The 21,454-nt window shown below is 38.0% G+C and overlaps 1 protein-coding gene across 13 annotated transcripts in view; it reads left to right on the top strand.

Annotated features, from left to right (window-relative positions):
• Nucleotides 1-21,454, top strand: part of TBC1D5 (TBC1 domain family member 5) — a 571,565-nt gene that overhangs the window by 112,959 nt on the left and 437,152 nt on the right. For 7 of the 13 annotated variants that reach the window (XM_021933864.2, XM_017954351.3, XM_017954374.3 and 4 more), the window contains one exon: nt 20,757-20,956. The exons of the other annotated variants lie outside the window; for them this stretch is intronic. The gene's annotated coding sequence lies outside the window, so the exon portion shown is untranslated. The remainder of the gene's footprint in view (nt 1-20,756; nt 20,957-21,454) is intronic. 13 annotated transcript variants of the gene reach the window in all.

The following is a 21,454-nucleotide window of genomic DNA, read 5'->3' as shown; positions in this document are numbered from 1 at the left end:
TGAAAAGACACTTCTCTGAAGAAGACATCTATGCAGCCAACAGACAGGCTTTCTCATCCCTTATGTATTCTAATTAACTGTTATTTGTAATAGAAGTGTGACTGCTTTTTTTCATGTTCATTTTGTATCCTGCTACCTTGCTGAATTCTTTTGTTTCTTGAGTTTTATTTTCAGTTTTCTAGGATTTTCCAGGTATTTCCTCAGGTCATCTGATAATAGTTTTATGTCTTCTTTTCTAGTTCTTCTGTGTATAATTTTCTCTACTAGTTTTTTAAGATAAGTGTATCACTCTTGTCACCCAGGTTTGAGTCAAGTGGTGTGATTTTGGCTCACTGCCACGTCCGCCTCCCGGGTTCAAGTGATTCTCCTGCCTCAGCCTCCCTAGTAGCTGGGATTACAGGCGCATGCTACCACGCCTGGCTAATTTTTGTATTTTTTTTAAATAGAGACAGGGTTTCCTCATGTTGGCAAGGCTGGTCTCGAACTCCTGACCTTTGGTGATCCACCTGCCTCAGCCTCCAAAATGCTAGGGTTACAGGTGTGAGCCACCGTGCCTGGCCTCGACTAGTTTTATTTCTTCTTTTCAATTCTTTTTCTTTTTTTTTTTTTTTCCTGTTTTCTATTTTTTTTTTTTGGAGACAGTGTCTCACTCTGTCACCCAGACTGGAGTATGGTGGCACGATCATGGCATACTGTAGCCTAGACCCCTGGGGCTCAAGTGATTCTCCCACCTCAGCCTTCTAAGAAGTTGGGACTACAGGCATCCGCCACCACACTCAGCTAATTTATTTATTTTTTGTAGATAAGGAGTTTCACCATGTTGCCCAGGCTGGTCTCCAACTCCTGGGCTCAAGCAGTCTACTCGCTTTGGCCTCCCAGTGTGCTGGGATTAGGGGTGAGCAGGGTGCCCTGCTTTCTTTTCAATTCTTATTTCTTAATATTTTCAGTGTTTTCTCTAGCCTAATTTCATCAATAAATATATTCAGAATAGAGTAGTATTGGGCATCCTTGCCTTGTTCCTGAACTTAGTGTGGATGAATAATGTTTAGTAAGAACTATCAATGGTAGAAAAGATAGAACTACTTGAGATAATGCATTATTCTTAGCATTCTATAGGCATTATAACATAGAATCCTCTATATTATTTCTGTTTCTTTTTACAGGCGGTTTTTTTGAAGGAGTTATCTCTACTTTGCTACCTTTTCATCTTCATTTTCTCACCTCCCTATACTCCTTATAGGATAGCACTCCACTCTGGTTTCTCAGTTGTCTAAGCAGGTACCAGCTAAAGTTGCTGTTGAGACTTCCAAGTTGCTAAATCTAATGGGTCTTTGTCTCCCCATCTTCGTCTTACTTTTCCTCTTAATATCATTCAGCGTTGCCGATCTTGCCTTCAACTTAGTATACTTTTCCTTCTTAGCTTCTGTCAATATCACATTCTTCAGGTTATTTCTTCTTAGTCTTCTCCATTAGTTCTTCCTTCTCTGCTTGACTTCTAACATCTACATGTTCTAGGCCTCTTCTTTTAAAATTGCATTCTGTCTTCTTTTAAACTCTGTTCTAGATCTTTAAACAAATCTGAGGCTTAAAGTATCATCTGTATTACATTTATTGTAAGAGTGACATCTCTAGTCAACACTTGTCTTCTGAAATCAGGATTTATGTCTGCCCATCTGCTATCCATTTTCACTTTGAGATGTCAAAGTCACTTTGTAATATAAGTTCTAATCCCTCCCCAAACACCTCCCGTTTTTAGTATCATCATGTAACCCATTGGATAAGCTAGAAATTTAAGATTCGTTTTTGATTTTTCTTTTTTCATTCATTGTCTTTGTTCACTTCATTATCAAGTTTTATTGAATTCCTCTTTCCGTGCCCTCACATTTTCTCTAGTTTTATTGACTGACTGATTGAGATGGAGTTTTGCTCTTGTTGCCCAGACTGGAGTGCAATGGCATGGTCTCAGCTTACTGCAACTTCTGCCTCCCGGGTTCATACGATTCTCCTGCCTCAGCCTCCTAAATAGCTGGGATTACAGGCACCCGCCACCTCGCCCAGCTAATTTTTGTATTTTTAGTAGTCATGGGGTTTCACCATTTTGGCCAGGCTTGTCTCAAACTTCTAACCTCGGCCGGGCGCGGTGGCTCAAGCCTGTAATCCCAGCACTTTGGGAGGCCGAGACGGGCGGATCACGAGGTCAGGAGATCGAGACCATCCTGGCTAACACAGTGAAACCCCGTCTCTACTAAAAAATACAAAAAAATAGCCGGGCGAGGTAGCGGGCGCCTGTAGTCCCAGCTATAGGGAGGCTGAGGCAGGAGAATGCCGCAAAACCCGGGAGGCGGAGCTTGCAGTGAGCTGAGATCCGGCCACTGCACTCCAGCCTGGGCGACAGTGCGAGACTCCCTCTCAAAAAAAAAAAAAAACAAACTTCTAACCTCAGGTGATCCGCCTGCCTCGGCCTCCCAAAGTGCTGCGATTACAGGTGTGAGCCTCCATGTCTGGCCCAATTTTCTCTAGTTTAAAGGAGAGACTTTTTTGCTAAAAGAAACATTATGGTTTATGTCTCTATATATTCTACCAGTTATAGCCATCGTTACGTAGAACATACAAGTAAGATTAGAAGTAACAAACCATGTTGTTAAAGATACTGATTGCAAGAATAAGGAATTTAGGTGGTCACTGAGTGCTTATTAGTAAGAGATCAAATTACTTTTGTAGCACTTAATAAGATTGAAAAAGTGGGAAGAGGCTGGACACAGTGGCTCATGTAATCCTAGCACTTTGAGAGGCTGAGGTGGGCAGATTGCTTGAGGCCAGGAGTTTGAGACTAGCCTGGTCAATATGTGAAACCCTGTTTCTACAAAGCATACAAAAAATTAGTTATGCATGGTAGAGCACGCCTGTAGTCCCAGCTACTTGGGAGGCTGAGGTGAGAGGATCACCTGAACCTGGGAGGTTGAGGCTGCAATGAACCATAGTCATGCCACTGCTCTCCAGCCTGGGTCACAGAATGAGACTCTGCCTCAAAAAGAAAAAAGTGGGAGGAGATACCAGATGAGATGACTAGTTAGGAAGCTAGCAGTGTTAGCAGCTTAGTCAAGAGATATTAAATGCTATGTTAGGATATGATATTGAAAAATTAAAGACAGGCCGGGCGCGGTGGCTCAAGCCTGTAATCCCAGCACTTTGGGAGGCCGAGACAGGCGGATCACGAGGTCAGGAGATCGAGACCATCCTGGCTAACACGGTGAAACCCCGTCTCTACTAAAAAAAAAAAAAAAAATACAAAAAACTAGCCGGGCGAGGTGGCGGGCGCCTGTAGTCCCAGCTACTCGGGAGGCTGAGGCAGGAGAATGGCGTGAACCCGGGAGGCGGAGCTTGCAGTGAGCTGAGATCTGGCCACTGCACTCCAGCATGGGCAGCAGAGCGAGACTCCGTCTCAAAAAAAAAAAAAAAAAGAAAAATTAAAGACAAATTTGAGAGATACTACAATGTTATTCAGTAAGAATGGCAACAGCTTGAATCTAATGTACGGAAGAGAGAATTACTGAAGAATCACAAGATTTCCCCACAAGATGACATGTAGAGTAAAGGTTTTGGGGGAAGATAATGAGTTGTTTGAGATACTGAGTATAAGGTGCTGGTATGGAATGTCAGGTGGAGACATTTAGGGAATGATTGGAGGTGGTGAGTAGGTTTCTTCTTCAGTCCTAGTTTCCTCTGATAGTACACTGACTGTCCAAGGCTATGTTGAGAAGTCCTTTAAGGCTGTATATAGGCGACTGACAACCTCTGTCTTGGGTGTTGTGTACTTGCCAGCTGTGGTCTGGGTCTTGGGATCCAGGCCAGAACTATAGATACAAATTGGGGAAACTTGAAGTTTGAAGTTAAAGTTGAAGGCATGAAATTTGAATGAGGCTATGAAAGTTCTTCCTCAAACCCCCCAAAAAGATAAGGTGAGAAAACAGGTAGCCAAAGATAGAGTGTGGAGAACCCCTATGTGTTAATAAATTGGTAACATTAGGAAAAGAGTCAGAAGCTCACAGGTCGGTGGTTGGAAAGAAAAATTATAGAAACAAGAGGAAGAAAATTTTAGGAAAGAGATCCTGGTTATTAGGGCAACAGTGTAATCAAGGAGTATGAAGGCTTGGGGAAGGACAATCGTCACATTTGAACCATTCAGAGAACATTTTTCTTAATTCTAAAAGGGTAGGAGTCATATAACAAGGAGTTTGTACTCTTCTTAAGATAATGTTAAGACAGATGTCACATACAGAAAGTGGAGATAGTTTTTGACCAGTTAAGTAAGCAGCTAATACTAGTATTTTGCTAGACTTTGAAAAAGTTCATAAAATGTGAAATAAGTAAATGATAATTTCAAAAATCCATCTTGGATTGGAAACAAAACAATTAGGGGTAGGAAATGAAAAGTATGGTAATTAGGCCCTTTTGAATGGAATGGTGTACATAAACAGTGGGAATCTTCTGGAAGCATGTCATAAAACATTACAGATTTTCAGATGATTCTGAAATCTAGGAAGCAAAATACTGGTTAAACAAATGGTAAGGAATAAGTGTGGGAATACCGCTGGAAGCTGTGTAGCTGGGCGGGGAGTTGGCAAAGTTCTCTCACTTTTGGCAGCTACAAAGTGATACTCTAAGTAAATTGGGCCGGTTTGCTAAGAATAATGATTTGTGACTGGTTTATGCTGATTTAGGGAAGAAACAGGATATATTAGATGTATTTTAGAATCCCCCTGCTCCTCAAACCCCCATGATCTGGCCAAAATGGCAACTAAACGTTTATTGTAATTACAGAAGCAATTTGATGTAGGAGTAGAAAGCAACAAAAATACAACAGATCTTCTGAGAAGGGAGAGAAAAATGTTATTTCCATTCTTGTCAAACTTTAGCATTTAATATATTATGTAATTCTAATTTTGTAACTCTTAACGAAGAGTTAACCCAACTGAAGAAGACAAATGAAAAGGAAAGGAATAATCATGGATATTAGGGAAAGTAGACATACTAAATGAAAATCAGGGACCTAATTTTCATGTATATGTTCACCAAAGTTTCTGAATTATCTTACTAAACCTAATAAAGTGCCTATAGATCCTCTTGGGTATCCTAAAGTGACAATCATGTCAGAAAATATGGCAATTTTTTCCCCCTTTACTCATTATGTATTTTGTTTCTTTTTTTCATCTTACTGTGCTATCTTGAAGTTTTAGTGCAATTGACTAAAAGCGATGATGATGGGCATCTGTGTCTTACTCTTTGTTGTTGCTTATTTTTGAGACAGAGTCTCACTCTGTTGTCCGGGCTGGAGTGCAGTGGCAAGATCTCAGCTCACCGCAACCTCCACCTCCCAGGTTCAAGCAATCCTCCTGCCTCAGCCCCCCTAATATCTGGGATTACAGACATGCCCCACCATGCCTGGTTAATTTTTGTATTTTTAGTAGAGGCGGGGTTTCACCATGTTGGCCAGGCTGGTTTTGAACTCCTGATTACAGGGCCGTGCTTCTAATATGTCATCATTGTATATTATCTTTCCTGTAGAATTTTGGAAAGATACATTTATTTCCCTTGATCACATTAAGGTGGTTTTCTTTTAGCTCTAGTAAAAAGTTTTTTTTTCAATTTAAAAAATCATGAGTGGTGTTGAATGTCAGAATAGTTTTTCTAAATCTATTGAAATGATGCTGTAGTTTTGCTCTTAATGGACTGCCTAAAATGCAGTGTTTTAATAACAGAAAACCTCTAGTAAACTTCAGAAACAAGGAGGACTGTTAATCCTGTTCTTCAAAAAGTGAGCAGTTATTTTTATTTTTGATTACTGTGGGTTCTATTCTGGATACTGTAGCCTATGGTGTGTGTTTGTGTGGTTTTTTGGGGGTACTAGGAGGCCAGGGAATTGGCATCTCTTCAGAAGTCAGCAGGAATGATGCTGAATAGGGGACTAAAAGGGCCCATTATGAATTTGCAGATGTACTGAAGCTTTTTTTTTTTTTTCTTTAAGCTCAACCTTGGTTTGTTTCCTTCATAATCTCTGATAACCGCAGGTTTCAAATACAAAAATAAAAAACATTTTATAGTTAGGTCCAGGTGTATTAAGTTACTAGAATGAGGACAGAAAGATTGCTAATTTGGATTCAAATTTATGTTGAGTTGGAAGTAAAAGCTGGAGGGAGACTGCAAGCCACCACAGGTCATTATATAAAGCTTTAAAAAGGATTTTATTCCAATTTTATTCACTACTATATAAGGACATTTTTGTTAATTTTTTTGCAGTGCACACTAGATATTGAGAAAATATTTTAAAGTGCAATTTATATTGATGGATGATATTATGTTCATCTAATACTACCTTTAAATTTCTTGTACATAATGAAGGTTTAACAATTATTTTTGGTAAATAGTCATCTGACTTTTTAGATCATTTTTCTTCTGTGAGATGTTATCCATATATTAGTTTCAAAGGAGATATTCTGGAAAATAGCTGATTTTAATCTAATAGTTACAGCAGATAACTATATCTGGTTAGTTTAAACCATGGCTAATTATTCTCTTTGGTAAAATTGAACTAATTATTGTAAAGGAATTTGATTAAGCCATTTCTTATCAGTTTTTTCCTCTTATTATGTTGCAGGGCCTATCTTGAGCTGGGATTTTCTGTTTTATCAGTATCATTTTTTGGGAGTTTTGATATTATTTACTAGCTTTTGGTTATTTTTTGTTTTATTTTTTCAGTATAGAAGTGACCTCTTTGTCAAAGTGTATATTTTGATCCTAACAAAACAATTTTAAAAACCTGTCAACTGAACCTTGTAAAGGTTTAATATTATAAAATGCTATATTTAAGTTTTCTCTCCTGAAGGACATGCTCTCATATTTAATTATATTGAATTAAGCATTTCTTATGCTGCTAATTTTTATTTGTATATTCTAAAAATGGTTATAAAAGTCACCAGTATCATTATTAATTTTCTTTTGCATTATCATTAATTACACTATTCTTGTTTTATATATATTACAGATAGCCAAAGGGTTGAGTAAGAGAAAATAAAAATATTTTCCTTTTTTGGACAGAACTTCACTCTGTTTCCCAGACTGGAGTGCAGTGCAATCACTGCTCACTGCAGCCTCGCATTCCTGGGTTCAAGCAATCCTCCCAATCCTCCCAGCAGCCTCCTGAATAGCTGGAACCACAGGCGTGTGCCACCATGGATGGCTAAGTTTTTAATTTTTTTGTAGAGATGGTGTCACTCTGTGTTGTCCAGGCTGGCCTTGAACTCCCTGGGCTCAAGTGATACCTCCTTGGCTTACCAAAGTGCCTGAGATCATAGGCATGAGCCACTGTATGCAGCCCTAAAATACTTGTGGTGAAAATATTTTTGGTAAAAATTAGACTCTTCTAAGGAGCTTCTGATTGACTTTATCAGGAGTGGGGAGGTGTAGGCAGTAGGGCAGTCATGAAATGAGAGACCTACTTTATTTGTTTCTAGTCTATCACAACTTAGACAAGGCCAACTTGCAAGATAAATGTGTCTAGAACTAGAGAGCAGGCTTAAATGATTTATTGATTTTTTTCAGAGTATAATACAGAAGTCAGTAATTTGGTGAATGCATCTTCATCTTTGTATGAGAAAGTCTATTCAATATTGTGAAAACATTTGTTATTACACATAGCATAAATATAATTTCTGTATTGCATTATTGGATATTAACAAAGTCTTTATTTCCCCCTTAAACTTAGACGTCTCATAATATTTGTCAGTCACAATTGAGCATGTTAATATATATGTGTTAATATTTACTGGTATGCTTCCTAAAAATGAAGTATACTTTCCTGATCTTTAATCATAGAAGTTGATAAAATGAAGCTTAGGTGAACTTTGTTTTCCTACATGATCAAATTTTCTGGTTACTAAAAAAGACTATCCTTTTCCTCTTTTTAAATATTTGTTCCTATTGCCCAGACTCTTCAAAACATAATTTAATGTTTATGGGATGATTAAATTTGCACTTTAAGTTCTGAAAATCACAGGTGCTGCTGAGCAGCATTCTAGTTGCTAAAAATGCCAGGTTGAACTAGACATTTTTAGTACATGTAATTCAACACATTACTTATGACTGAGTTCAGCTAAGATTTGAGGTCCTGAAAAATTCTAGGGTTTTCTGATGTACATGGTCTTTAGGGTATTATAAATTTGCTTGTGTTTGTTTTAATTGTGTGGTTTAGTAAAAGTAGTTAATACTATGTGACTAATATTTATTGTGGCTTAGGAGCTTGACTTCTTTAAAAAAACTATGTTGATGAGTCACTCATTCACACAAAGACAACCTGATATTGGTAATTGTATTAGTTGGAGAAGGCTTGTCTGTTAGGAAATGCAGCCTAGCTGCTTTGTGAAGAGGAGGTTTTGCTCCAAGGAGAGTTGTTTTTTGTTTAAGAACATTATTCCAGAAGAGAACTGTACCAGTGTAAAGATGAATATTTTGGGGATATGGAAGCCTGAGACTAAGTTGAATTCAAAATATCATGGTTCTGGCTGGGTGCAGTGGCTCACACGTGTAATCCCAGCACTTTGGGAGGCTGAGGCAGGTGGATCGCTTGAGGTCAGGAATTGGAGACCAGCCTGGCCCACATGGTGAAACCCCGTCTATACTAAAAATACCAAAAATTAGCTGGGTGTGGTGGTATGCACCTGTAGTCCCAGGAACTCAGGAGGCTGAGGCACGAGAATTGCTTGAACCCAGGAGGTGGAGGTTGCAGTGAGCACTGGGCAACACAGCTAGATTGTCTCAAAAAAAAAAAAAAAAAAAAAAAAATCATGGTTCATAGCAAATTGATGGTGAGTAAAGTTATGTGTAAAATTACATTGTTTCTAGGCACCAAATCTTAATTACGTACAGCTGAAAACAGACTAAGCTACTAAGGATCAAAATAGAGTGTAATCATAGTCAAAAGAAAATATGCACAGTAGTTTTTGAAGTTAGGCTTTCAAAAAGGTCTCATATTTGAGAATTAAAATGATTTACCAATCTATTTCAATTTATATATAATATATATGGTAGAGTCTTATTACCCTCTGAGCTGTTTTCTGATAAACATTATTCTTTTGTTGTAAGACCTAGAAGGAGTGGTTTAACCTGAATCTTACAGCTCTATTTTCAATGTGAAGGACGTCTAGCCTTCTGTTAAGAGTGATGAGTTCTTCATAAGGAAATTCTGGGATTGCCTTTAAGAAGTACTTAAGGGCACAGTGGCTCCTGCCTGTAATCCAGAACTTTGGGAGGCCAAGGCAGGTAGATCACTTGAACCCAGGAGTTTGAGACCAGCCTGGGCAACATGGTGAAACCCTATATCTACCAAAAAAAAAAAAAAAAAAAAAAATTAGCTAGGTGTGGTGGAGTTATTCAGGAGGCTGAGGTTTTCACAGGTTGAACCCCAAAATTAGGGTTCAGTCCAGGAGGTCATTTGGGTTCATAAAGGAAGAAATTCAAGAATAAGCTGACAGTAAAGTAGAAGTAAGTTTATTAAGAAAAGTAAAGGAATAAGGCCGAGTGTGGTGGCTCATGCCTGTAATCCCAGCAGTTTGGGAGGCCGAGACGGGTGGATTGCTTGAGGTCAGGCATTCTTGACCAGCCTGGCCAACCTGGTAAAACCCTGTCTCTACTAAAATTACAAAAATTAGCTGGGCGTGGTGTGTGCCTGTAATCTTAGCTACTCGGGAGGTTGAGGCAGGAGAATCACTTGAACCTGGGAGGCAGAGGTTGTAGTGAGCTGAGATCGCACCACTGCACTCCAGCCTGGGCAACAAAACGAGACTTGGTTCCCCCCCCGCCAAAAAAAAGAAAGTAAAGGAATAAAAGAATGGCTACTTCATAGACAGCAGCCCTGGGGCTGCTGGTTGGCTATTTTTATGGTTGTTTCTCCATCATATGCTAAACAAGCAGTGGGCTATTCATGAGTTTTCCGGGAAAGGGGTGGGAAATTCCGAAACTCAGGGTCCCTGCCCCTTTTAGTCATAGAGGGTGGATTCCAGATGTTGCCATGACGTTTGTAAACTGTCGTGGCACTGGTGAGAGTGTCTTTTACCATGCTAATGTATATGAACCTTAAGGATTGACCAGAGGTTGCTTTCATTGCCATCTTGGTTTTTGTGCGTACTTCTGGCTGCTTTACACATCTCATTTTACCAGTGGGGTCATTGTGATTTGTACCTTGTAAAACCAGTCCTGCCGAACTCCTGTCTCATCATGAGAGAATCGATTGAGCCAAGGAGGTTGAGGCTGCAGTGAGCTGTGATCATATGACTGCACTCCAGCCTGGATTTCAGAGCAAGACTCTGTCTCAAAAAAAACAACAAAAAACTTAATCTCTTTGGAACTCTTCCTGTTTACACCTATTTTCTTTGGGGAGAGGATAGAGATAGTCCACAGATCGGAATTTTCTAGGGAAGTTTGCTATTATTTAATCTTAGTATGCTAATTTGGTACTTGAAGACTTACTTAGACATTTGTCTGTGTTCGTTCCACATTTATACTAGTGAGGCTCAGGATGTATTTTGGTTCCGTCTGGCCAACCTGCACACTGGCTTTAAGGATATTAGTGAGGAATGCCATTAAAAAGTCTGATTCTCTCATGTGTATGGCATAATCAAGAGTAACATTTTGAACAAAGTCTAGGAATTGTCATTTAGAATGTTTAATCTTAATGCTCATCACATTGACTGAAGCACAGAGCATAGCTGTCTACATTTTCAGAGAAAGCTTTCATTCAGTACTGAGCACCAGGGATCGTGTATTTCAGAGTGAAGATAAGTGAGAGGAAATCAATGTCGGAGCTCCATGAATCACAGATATCAATGTTATGAGCACATGGGTGTAGGAGACATGAACTTCAGGTTTCCAAGGTATTCCATTGAGACAGATAAGGGAATCACTGTAATTCACCACATGGGTTGATACACATTACTGGTAGGTATACTTAAAGGCATTGTCGTGTTGTATAAAGGTTATGGGCTGTGGAATGTCACAGACCTGAGTTTAAATACCACTTATTAACTGTGTGATATTAAATAAGTTAGTTTACTTAACAATGCCTACATGAGAATAATGTTAATAATAATGTGGAGTTTTTCCCCCAGAGAGTTGTATGGGAATTAAATGAAATGACAAGTTTCTAAAACACAAAGCGGAATCTAGGATATCCTCCTTCACCCTCACCCCAACCCCAAGTATCATGGGCTAAGGAATTTATCTCATTAGGCATTGCTCACAAGGGCAGTTATAAGTTTAAAAGTTCGTTTCACATATTGGTAGTCTTTTGTTTGTTTATTTGATTTTGAGACGGAGTTTCACCCTTGTTGCCCAGGCTGGAGTGAATGGTGTGATCTCGGCTCACTACAACCTCTGCCTCCTGGGTTCAAGCGATTCTCCTGCCTCAGCCTCCCAAATAGCTGGGATTACAGGCATGTGCCATCATGCCCAGCTAATTTTGTATTTTTTAGTAGAGACGGGATTTCTCCATGTTGGTCAGGCTGGTCGTGAACTCCCGACCTCAGGTGATCCACCTGCCTGGGCCTCCCAAAGTGCTGGGATCACAGGCATGAGCCACCACACCTGGCCCATATTGGTAGTCTTTAGATGAGGGCATTTCTGAATGTTTCAATGAAAGGTAGTTGTTATTTCAATGATTATATAGGCTACCATGTTTAAAAGCAGCAACTGTTTTAGAATAGGTAACCCGTCTGCAAGGCATTTTTCCTTCCAACATGTGTTTAGGAGATTACCCAGAATTTATTCACTATGGGTGATCCTGTAGGGAGGACTTGGGAAGGATATTCTTCTAAGTAGGATTACCAGTCTTCTTGAAATTCATCCTTGTAGGAGCATGGTAGTTAACCATGAATTTACTATCACCTCCTTATTCTGTTAACTTGGATAACATAATTAACTGTAAAGGCAAACACAAAAGATTTCAGGGATGATTTTTTTTTTTAAAAAGATTGACTTTGGGCAGTTTTTTTTTTTTTTCCTGGTCTTTCAAATGTCCTAAGGGCTAGGTGCCTTATTTTGGCTTCTGCTCTTGGAGAGTAATAGCCAGTTGACTTAGAGCTTTTACTGAATTTCCAGAATCCAAAATAGAAAATATTAAACTTAAAGAAAAAAAGTTATGACCACTTTTGGTTATAAAACCAAAAGTCTTGTCATATTACATCATGTTTATGATTTGCCTCTCTTTTCATTTTACTGCTTTATAATAGTTTAACCTCATCAAACATTTTTCTTATGGAATTTTGAATATTATTATTTTTAAGCATTTTATTGCAATGAGACCATAGTAATCATCTTGCATGGAATCTTTAAATATTTTAAAGGTGTTTTTGAAGAATACTTTTAAAAATGATCCTTAGTAGCAAAACATGACATTAGCAATGTGAATTAATTCACCGCTGATTTATTGAGCTGGTAGACAGACTGAAACACTAGCATTAATAAACACTTGTGACCTTCCTGTATATATTTTACTAGTTTGTTGGAAACCTACTAAACAAGTAATCAAAATGCAAGCCTGACAATTCATTTGATTTATTTACACCTGTCACCTCCGTTGTTAATGTGAGATGTTATGTGAATCATAGAGATCACAATTTGGCATCTTTTAAGAGCATATTCATTTGGAGATATGTCTAGGTTTGAAATGCTGTTTAGAACGAGGAGACTTTCCCAAAATCTCAAATACCTGTGGAATTAGTGGTAAGATCTATTTTTCTCAGCTTCACTTTAGTCAGTGAATTCAAATTATTTAATGTCATAAAAGTTAGCAAAATTAGAATTGATATCATTCACTCATTCCTTTACCTTTAACATACCTTAATTAGGCGTGCAAGATACTGAGGTAGGTTTGGGGGACCTGTAGTATCCTGCTTTTTTTCCCTGATCAACCTTTTCCCTATCCCCCTCATTCCCCTTTTATATCTTTTGAGATGGGAAAGTTCCCTTGACTCCTTGGCAGGACTTGAGACAGGGGTGTGGCTCGCTTACTTGGCCACCACCTTGCTCAAACCCCTTGCGGGAGGGGGAGCATGCAGGCAAGTAAGAGCCGGGGTTGGGGTGAGCACTTTTGGGCTCCTCTGGCCCCATGACAGGTCTAGGGTTATGTTACAATTAATACTTTCTTTGCAGTTGCAATATGCAGACGGCTAAGTGTTAACCAGCCCAATGGAAAGTCAGGGTGACAGCATTTTATACACTGCCCTCTTTGTACCCGGGTTCTCGTTCGGCATCCAGGAAGTATCAAGTCACATGGACTTGAAGGATGCGGAGATTTTATTGAGTGATGGAAGTGGCCCTTGGCGGAATGGGGAGCTGAAAAGGGTATGGGGTGGGAAGATAATCTTCCCCTGGAGTTCAGCTGCCCCCAGCCAAACTCCGACCATCCCCAGCTGAACTCCTCTCGACCTTCAGATGCTTCTTCTCTTCTGTCCTCTTCTGCTGCGCCTCTCTGCTCTTGTGTCAGTGGAGTTTGGGGGTTTTATGGGTACATGATGGGTGTGTGGTGGGCCAGGGTGGTTTTGGAAAAAGCAACATTTGGGCAGGAAAACAGGGATAACTGTTCTCATTTAGGGCTGTGGTTTCCAGGCTTGAGGGTGAGGCCTTTGCTGGGGAACATCACTGTTTTACCCAGTACTTCCCTGCCTCCTGTCTGTATCACTTTCATGGCACAAATAACCTTCCTAATGCCTAGATTAGAAACCTTGGAAATTTACTAAACTTACTTTTGTTATTTCTCTATGTACTACCATTTCTCTGTTCTTTTCTTTCTCAGTCCTCCATAGCCACAATTCTAGTTTGGTGATTGGTACCGCACCTGACCCTTAGAGCTGTTGTTCTCACTACGTTCCTGTTAATTATTCAGCCATTTTGAAATCCAGTTTAGATTTCCTTTATTTTTTGTGTGAGGGAGCTAACAGGCAGTGAGATCAATAAAGGAAGTGTGGTAGTAAAGTAAGTGATGGTAAGTGATAAGCCAAAAGCAGAAAAGATATATCTAAATTATTGAGTCATTTGAAGAGCTAACTTATCGTTTTGTCTCTGGTTTTAAGTAGTGTTGCCCTCTTATTTTCTAAGAAGTAAAGCAACCTCAGAATTCCATAATGACTTCGGACAGTGACTACTTTTCATTGGTTTTCTTGTAGTACAAACAGTTTTGGTTTGGTTTGAGTTTTTCTTTTTGCAGTTTGAACAAGATGGATTACAGTGTGTATTGGATAAAAGGTGACAGGTGATATTATAAAAAGGGAATAGATTTTAAAAAAAAGAACTCTGAAACAAATGTCATAGTATAAGGAGTAGTTAATGAGATGCAGAATAAGAAGTCTGGAACTGAGAATTTAGAATACAAAACAAAGTTATGAACAGTGCTTAAAGTTTCCAGCCCATTTAATCCAAAATAATTTCTTCAAAAATCGTGTTTTTATCTTAGTTACAAGGACATACTTACGAGAATCCTTTAATGTAAAATATACTTGTCTTTTTATTGTGTTGTGAAGAAGTCAGTTTTGAAAAGTCTCATGTCTTATGCCTACCACAGGAAATGAACAAAGACTAATGTAAGCTTAAGGGAGTTTTTCATCTCTTGGAGTCAAGATGAATCTGCAGCCTCCTTAGGGAAACCATAGATCCTGAATTTTTCTCACTTCTCATGAGAAAATTTGACTGGTCTTTAAGATAGAAACAAACCTCAAGTGCCCAAAGCAATTCTAAGAATTGACCCAGCCTCTTTTGGCCCATTTAAATAGAATGACGGACTGGGGTGGGGTTGGGGGGAATAACTAACTTATTTCTTATTTTAAGCTAAATTGAACTTGTTATCCAGAGCTTGAGCCTATATGGAACCAGGATATATAGAAGAGAGGTTACCTGGTTGGCATCAGGAGTAATATTGGAAGATACAATAGTGGAAAATGACTGTATTTGGGACAAAAATATGTTACATACTAATATGAGATGAGAGTCATTTTGGAAGTGAAGTTATGTTTTAATTATTAGAACACCTTGGAAGCATTTCATTTAACGTAAAAACCAGAGGGACAGACTTATGTCATTACTTTGGGGATATTTGACTCTATAAAAAGTTTGTAAAGTTGAAGAAATTTCATGAACAGAGTGGGTAATGATAATGTCAACCAAGTTTCCCAATTCCTTTTAAATCAGTATAGCATGGTGTCATGGTTAAGACTACATGGATACTGGGGTCAGATTGCTTGGGTTCAAATCCCAGCTTTACCATTTGTTAGTTATGAGATCTTGGGCAAGTTAGTGTTTCTGAGTTTCTCTTATCTGTTTTTTTAGGGGAGGGGAGAGGGAGGAAGGGGAGGCATTAAATGAGATACTCCATATAAATGTCAATATCATAGTAAGCACTCGATACTCTTTTTACTAAAGTCAATTTTCAAGGAATTTTTACTATCTTTGGCCTTTTATTCCCTAGCACGGTCATGATGTAAGTCATAGGGTATAAACAAACTAACTTGAGTGGGCATCTTTGTTTTAGAAGAATACAAGGAAATACTATGCAATAATTTAAAAACTAGCTGCCTACATATGACTTCATAGATAAGCCTTGAAAGAATTATATCATCTTAAAATTTCAAAATTAAAAAATAAGTTCTGTTAACCTTGGGTGAAAGTTTAGAGTTTATAATTTGTTAGAATTTGTAAGTCACCAGAACATTATTGCCAGACCTGACTTAGTGTGCCAGTAGATCAGGTTAATGGGAACTGTCGGATCAGCAGTGTTCCATAGTGACAGTTTGTGGTTCATGCAGAGGGGAAAGTGGACATCCTTTTAATGTTTTGAGTGATTGACAGTGTTGGGAAATATGGTAGACATTTTCTGTCCTGAATACTGCTTTGGTACCTGTGTATGTTAGTGCCCACTGGCATCACCAAGCAGGGCTGTATGTAAGCTTTTATTCTTTCTTTTTTTTTTTTTTTGGAGACAGAGTCTCACATTGTTGCCCGGGCTGGAGTACAGTGGCACCTTCTCTGCTCACTGCAACCTCTGCCTCCTGGGTTCAAGTGATTATCCTGCCTCAGCCTCCCGAGTAGCTGGGATTTCAGGTGCCCACCACCACCACACCCAGCTGCTTTTTTGTATTTTTCATAGAAACAGGATTTCATTGTGTTGGTCAGGCTGGTCTTGAACTCCTGACCTTGTGATCCGCCTGCCTCAGCCTCCCAAAGTGCTGTAATTACAGGCATGAGCCACCACACCCGGCTGCTTTTATTCTTTTAAAAAAATTTTTCTTTGGTAACTCTTATTATATTAGACCCTCTTATGTATAACTTCTGCAACAAGATTTTCCTATGAACCATTCATCTCTCTTAACATTTCTATGTCTTCTAGTATGTATACTAATAAATGACTTACTCAGTAAAGGAGTAAATGAGTTATATGTTATCAGTAAATGAGTCTTTAATTAGAAAAGTAAATGTTGTATTAAGGAAAATCAAATTTGGTGGAGGCGTTTTATGTATAGTTAAAACTGCTTTTGTTTGATCATTCCTTTTTTTTAATTGAGAAGGAACATTGGAAGTGTTGCTCAGAGAAATATCTGAAATTTTCATATTAAGTTGGGTTCATTTTAATTTGTTCAACAAATAATTTGAAAGTTATGTGGCTAAAGAATACAAAGTGGTTTTAGTTGGTACATGTATTTTTAGAAAGCTGGAAAAGTGGCTGGGCGCAGTGGCCCACGTCTGTAATCCCAGCACTGTGGGAGGCCAAGGCGGGCGGATCACGAGGTCAGGAGTTCAAGACCAGCCTAGCCAACATGGTGAAACCCCGTCTCTACTTAAAATACAAAAAAATTACCTGGGTGTGATGGGGGGCACCTGTAATCCCAGCTACTCGGGAGGCTGAGGCAGGAGAATTGCTTGAACCTGGGAGGCAGAGGTTGCAGGGAGCCGAGATTGTGCCACTGCGCTCCAGCCCGGGCGACAGTGCGAGACTGTCTCCGGAAAAAAAAAATGCTGGAAAAGTATTCTCTTCCACTACTGTATCCGAATGTTTGAGAGAGTCTGATTGTGAATCTCCATTTTAATAAGCTTCTCAAGTGGTTTTTTAATATGCACACTAAAGTTTTAGAACCACTGCTGAATTCCCTACTGATGGCTTTTAGGCTATTGGCTCCTGACTTTTCTGATGGAACCCCTTTTTTCCCCACATGGGGAAAGGATGGAGGTAAGCTGTTCCTGATGACCTGCCATTCTCTAGACCGTGAAATTTTCAAAGCTTACAGGTCAGCCTTAGAACAATGAGATCTGTGAATAGCCTTCTGCTCTAAGTCTTTCCTCAGCTGGCACTCCTGTGGTAGAGGAACATGTGACGTTAATAGTGATGTACAACCCTATGTATCCTGTCGGAATCTTCACTTAATATTTTCAAAAATGTTAACACTTCTAGCAAGGTAGGAATTAGCGGTGAGGAAATATTGCCAGTAGGAAATACTGACCAGGATTGTAACTAAGGTTGATTTATTTTAAAGCTCAGACTCTTGACAGTACACATGCCATCCTACTTTTTAGTGGAAAGGTCTTGGGGTGTGGGTTCAGGGAGTCTTAAATTGGAAGTATGACTTTATTACTTACTTGCTTTTCTAACGACTTTACACTTTATTTGGGAATTCTTAAGTTGTTGTAGCATTGGTTTGATAAGCTCTTGAAGCCAGGAGCTTGAGACCAGCTTAAGCAACCAAGTGAGACCCCCATGTCTACAAAAAGAATAAAAGCATAAGTAGTATTTTGAATTACCCAATACAGCTTAAAATCTTCTCAGAACTTCACTGTATTGTACTTGAATGTACTTAACAATAAAAACTTTCCCCTTTTGTTGAATCTGCACAGTATTTGAAGTTTATAATCCAAAAAGGCGATCACTGGTTATATACAAATTTATGTTTACTATATGGAATGTGTTTATTTTAGTTGTCTAAGGCATAAAATCTTTAAAATTTTTCCAACCTTGTTAAGACAAGAAATCATGGATATTTTAGTAGGTTCCTTAGCTCCTTTGGAAGTTTGAAATCAAGAATGTTTAAGTAATATTGAGATTATGCTTTTATGTTGACTTTTTATGTTTGGGCCGTTATTTACTACTAGTCTGACTATTGTTGGCAGATTGAAGTGTATTTTGAGAACTCCTAAGACTTTAGTATTTTGTTGAAAATTGGTTTCATGCTGTTGTTTACATTTTAAAATTAGTGCTCTCAATAAGATTTTGGTTTTCATCTATCCTGAATTCTCCCTAGGAGTGCACAACTTCAAAAAAAGAGGCACAGTCAGCAGAAAAAAGAGGTGGTCTGCGCATTTGTGCGTTGAATATGCATGTTAATTAGGAAAAAAATTAGGAAAATATGAAAACAGATGTTACATAAATTATTGCAGTCCCAGGGCAGCAGTAACTTATACACTGACAATAAGTTTTATATGTGCATGTGTATATCTATTTCTAGATTTCACAATATTTATGTAATTCCTAAGAGAATAGCTAGAAAAAGAACTGGTATATCCTTTCAGTGAGACTGTGGTAAATACTCCTTCTGCATATGGATTTCTGAGAAAGTTTAGTTGTTTCATATAGTCTTACTGTAGAGATGTTTTTTTGTGTTTGCTAATTCTGCCCATAGTGTTCTCTTTTTTTTTCTCTTCTCCTTTCTTGGTTTCTTTGATGGTAGGTGCCTCAATTTGTTCTTTTGTTGGCTATATCCTGTCACAACAAGAAGGTTAATTAAGGATCTTGGCAGTGTAAGAAATTGAAAATTGGCCTAAAATAAAAAATTGATCTAAAGTATGTATTTAGAAATAAAGCACATTACAACTACTCAGGACACTGATTGTAGTGTTACTTTTTCTTCTTGTTACCGTTACACTTTCTGAAGAAATAGCCATCATTCTCTGAATAGTAGTGACATAGTACTATGACAATATATATTGGTACTTAAATACAGATTTCATCAAATACACATATGTTGGAGTAGTTGAAAACTATTTGAATATCTTTTATTCTAAACAGGCATCCGAAGGGAATAAAAGTGGTCTGTATTTTTACAAAAGAAAGATGAGAAATAGTCATGCTTTGTTTTAGTGGTATAGCAATTTTTAGTTCAACCATACATGAAAAAATGTGAATATAGCACTGTGCAAGGAGCAGCTGATGATATTTAGATATTTTCCATATATGTAATATAATTTAGGAAAATATTGTTTGTTACTTTTCAAATTAGATTGAAAGTTAAAATAAGAAAATGCAGCATCACAATGTAATGCATAATTCTCTTCACCAAACTGACACACAAATAGAGCATGAATTGTATTCAATAAAATGAGTATATCTAAAAGGACAAAAAAAGTTTCTGGAAATCCTGTTTCCAGAAGAGTGACTTTTGTTACTCGATTTTAGTAGCATGTGATACTAAAATGTGTTTGAAATAATTTGTATTGAATCTCAGTAAATTTCAGTTGGAATCTGTTGTCAGCTTTTTCAGTTTCATGTTGTTGATTATGTTTTACATTATATTAGCTAACTGCTGCTATCTTTTTATATGTGTACCAAGCCACCAGTAAGCTCTTAATAGGTTTTTGAACCTTAAGAACTAATAGACGGTGGCTCAAGCCTGTAATCCCAGCACTTTGGGAGGCCGAGGCGGGTGGATCACGAGGTCAGGATATCGAGACTATCCTGGCTAACATGGTGAAACCCCGTCTCTACTAAAAATACAAAAAACTAGCCGGGCGTGGGGCGGGCGCCTGTAGTCTCAGCTACTTGGGAGGCTGAGGTGGGAGAATGGCATGAACCCGGGAGGCGGAGCTTGCAGTGAGCCGAGATCATGCCACTGCACTCCAGCCTGGGAGCACAGCGAGACTCCATCTCAAAAAAAAAAAAAAAAAAAAAAAAAGAACTAATAGAGAATGATATCTAGAGGAAGTTGATAATATATTTAGTAATTTTTTATTATTAAGAGGTTCTTTACTTAAATTGGATAGCCTAGTTAAGAAATTTAGTTGTTAATCTTACAGATTTTATGTAAATATATCTATGTGTGTGATTATTTATGGAGGTGTATTACTGAAGATGAAAAAAGTTTTTTCTTTAGAAAAAGGCTGTGAAAATTAATTTTAACACCTAAATAATATTCACTTGTCATCACTGATGCATCTATATTCTAATTTTACATTTTATTAATGCTTTAGAATCTATTTTCAATGGAATTTTTTTCTCATTTGTTTTCAAATGTCAAATTTCCATTTTTATATTATGTGATTTTAAAATGTGATATTATTTTACTATGTGTTAGAATAGTATGTTTCTTATTTCAACACTTTTTTGCCATTTCAGTGCAAAGTTAAACGAATTAGAGGTGATCGTTTGATAGTGAAACCTGTTGTTTTTGTATTATATATGTAAAATGCCATTTATTTTTGGCATTATAAAATGCCTCTCTTTCTTCCAGGAGTTAAAATAGGTGAAGGAAAGAGTGATTAATGAGTAGGCTAATATTTGTCCTCTAAGAACTTAAAATATTTTGATAGGAATTCTTTTTAGCCTGCTTTTTATATGGTATTGTTTGATATGATTTAGGGTTTGATATGATTTAGGGTTATGATTTATGATTTGATATGATTTAGGGTTTCTCCTGGGGTAGGAGCATTTGAAGCTATTTTATTTATTTTTCTAGGGAGATGCTGTTTTTCCAGCAGTTAAGAGAGAACTTAGCTTGTCTCTGTTTCTTGATTCCTCTTCAATTTCTGTTTGCAAACCAAGACTTGTGTTTGGAGAACTCTGTTGTACTGAGCCTAAGTCATTTTTGATCTATAACAAGAACATGCATTTTCACATGTCAACCGGATTTGTGGACCAGTAAAGTTCTCCCCAAAGGTAAGCATATATTTATTCAAAATATACATTTTAAAATAGAATACTCTCAATACCCTTACCATAGTAATGCGTTCCATAGATTTTTGTACAAAAAAAAGTATGTGTGCTTTGGTACTTCTGCCAAATTTAGATTGAAGAGTCCTTCAGTTACTCAGTTTCCTGATCTGTTTCTGTCCTGCCTCTTACTTTTAGTCACCAGTTTCCGTTCTTTCCCCTTTGTCCATTGTTTTTCTTCTCAGTTAGCTGAGTCTTCAGGGTGTCTTTTAAAAGTGTTTTCCCACCAGCAGACTTCAGCATTTTCCTTAGGGAATACTTTTTGTATCCATAGACCTTTTATTTTCTTTTCTCTACTCCCCACTCCCCCACCATTTCTTACAGAAGTAGGAAACTAGAATGATTGAACTTAGAATTGGAGGTATATCGGATAACATTCACAATTTTTTTCCTTATTACAACCCGTAGTGAGGAATAAAATGTACATTTATGAGCCGAGTCCTA

Source organism: Papio anubis, chromosome 2, assembly GCF_008728515.1.
Source record: "Papio anubis isolate 15944 chromosome 2, Panubis1.0, whole genome shotgun sequence".
NCBI classification, from domain to species: domain Eukaryota; kingdom Metazoa; phylum Chordata; class Mammalia; order Primates; family Cercopithecidae; genus Papio; species Papio anubis.
This window is presented reverse-complemented; position numbering and strand designations above follow the sequence as displayed.